This window comes from Mus caroli, chromosome 4 (assembly GCF_900094665.2).
Source record: "Mus caroli chromosome 4, CAROLI_EIJ_v1.1, whole genome shotgun sequence".
NCBI classification, from domain to species: Eukaryota; Metazoa; Chordata; class Mammalia; order Rodentia; family Muridae; genus Mus; species Mus caroli.
The window spans coordinates 29439910-29442288 of record NC_034573.1 but is presented as its reverse complement, the minus strand read 5'-3'; the positions used below and the strand labels follow the sequence as shown (position 1 = coordinate 29442288).

Genomic DNA, 2379 nt, shown 5'->3' with positions numbered 1-2379 from the left:
AAGGAAGAAAGAAAGAAAGAAAGAAAGAAAGAAAGAAAGAAAGAAAGAAAGAAAGAAAGAAAGAAAGAAAGAAAGAAAGAAAGAAAGAAATTTGCTTTCTCCAGATCAAATCAAACTTCTCTTACAGCATAAGCAAAAACCCCTGGTTATCCTGGCCAGGAAAGAGGAAGTCTGTGGAATGAGGGACGTTAGGGAAGTTTAGCTGAGCCATCGAACGAGGTCAGTGAGAGACCAGCATAAACCAAGGGGCAACTGTTAGGGAGAAGGGAGCTTGAAGCCACAGGAGGATGGAAAGGGGACCAAGGTCAGGACAACCTGACTGAGGAAACATGGTACTCACCCTAGCTGCAGTAATACTGCGGCTCATCCACTCTCCTTCTCTTTTTTGATTGAAATTCTTCAAATTGCTGAATGTCCTCTCTTAACAACCTCACCTCCGTAAATCTCTTCAGATACTCTTTAAGTTTAGTATTCACGACTGAGCTCCACTTGATGGACTACTAGTGCTGCTAAGGGTGCCTTTTTTTTTTTTTCTTTTTTTTTTTCTTTTCATATTTGGTTTTTTCGAAACAGGGTTTCTCTGTGTAGCCCCTGGCTCTCCTGGAACCCTGGAACTCACTCTGCAGACCAGGCTGGCCTCGAACTCAGAAATCCGTCTGTCTCTGCCTCCCAAGTGCTGGGATTAAAGGCATGCGCCACCATTGCCTGACACTAATGGTGTCTATTAAGTTTCCTGGTCACTCTTGCCTTTGTTCCATGAGCTAGATGTCCTGTCAAGAACAGCTCTCCATGCATTTGCATAGAGTCTCGGCAGGTGCACAGCCTGCGGCGCCTGCTCAGGGACCAATAGGTGGCATGTTTCTTCACAGACTGCTTAGCTTGGCGCGCCCAAAGTCTGCAACTCAGTTTTGATCTTTTCTTCCTTTCCTTCTCTCTCCCTCTCCCTCTCCCTCTCTCCCTTCCTCCCTTTCATTCTTTCTTTTCAATTATTTATTTATTTATTCGCTTTACATGCCAATATCAGTCCTCCCTTCCCCCAGGCATTGTACTTCTTAAACACTGTCTGGAGGTCCGATTCAGAATCCGAGCTGGTACAGGGTTCATCATTCTGCACAGCTTCAACTTCCTTGCCAGCATATTCTAGAACATCCTCTTTTAGGGTGTTATCCGGGTGACTTCTATTTTCAAAGCTTCATAACTTCTTGATCGCCCATCCTGTCAACAAATAGTAGCAGATATTCTGGTAACTGCCAACTGGGCAGTGCAAGGAAGAACAGTGGTTCATACAAGCCTGCTATACCATCTCTTGGACACCCCCACTCTCGGGGAATAGCACCAAGATGCCTGTCATGGAGCCAGTCCTCACGACCACAACTGTATCATCTCGTCTAGAACCTCACCTCTGGATCAGGATGGCATCCCTTACAAACGCGGTATAATCCAAAGAAACTGTGCTTACTGTACTGTTACAAGAAGTTACTGTCCATTTGTCAGGAAACAATTTGCATTCCGAATTTTTTAACTTGCTCTTTCCACAATCACAACAAAAGTTTCTTTTGGCGTCCAGTTCAGTTTATGACTCCCACGGTGTAACTGCAAGCTAGACAAACTCCTGCTGGGTCTTCTCCCTCTGGCACGCGGGTGCTACGGGGTATACGGTGCTTGTCTCTTTGCTGAGCAGAGTGATAGCCTGGGGCCCCTGCTGGAGGGCACAGTACCACAGTCAGCTTAGAGGGTCGCATCCCTTCCAGACCGATAACAAGATGTAGCAAGCAACTTCAGATAACCAGAAGGAGACAGGATTAATTTGAGTTTATAATGGGGAAGGCATGGCAACAGAAGCTTGATCACATCTGGGCTGACCAGGAATCAGCTTTTCTTTCTTCCTTCCTTCCTTCCTTCCTTCCTTCCTTCCTTCCTTCCTTCCTTCCTTCCTTCCTCCCTTTCTTTCTTTCTTTCTTTCTTTCTTTCTTTCTTTCTTTCTTTCTTTCTTCTCTTAGCTCCCTAACTTTTCTTTATGATATATACTTTCTGTAAGTTTTAGGCGAGCCCTCTACAGAGCCCATCTCCAAAGATAAAGATATTAAAAGCAAACTTGAAACAGCACAGTAGCTACCTGACATTTAGAAACGTCACTGGCCTTGAAGGAAGATGACGTTACTCCACTATGGTGTGTCTGTTTTCATCCTGGAAGAAGCTGCCACAAATTGTTATTTTCTAACTAACACCTAGAAAATGGCTTAACAGCCGGGTGTGGTGGCGCATGCCTTTAATCCCAGAACTCGGGAGGCAGAGGCAGGCGGATTTCTGAGTTCGAGGCCAGCCTGGTCTACAAAGTGAGTGCCAGGACAGCCAGGGCTACACAGAGAAACCCTGTCT

At 45.5% G+C, this 2379-nt stretch overlaps 1 pseudogene; it reads right to left on the bottom strand.

Moving 5' to 3' along the window:
* Positions 1-724: 724 nt before the first annotated feature.
* Positions 725-1742, bottom strand: LOC110292469 (annotated as a pseudogene).
* Between the last annotated feature and the right edge of the window lie 637 nt (positions 1743-2379).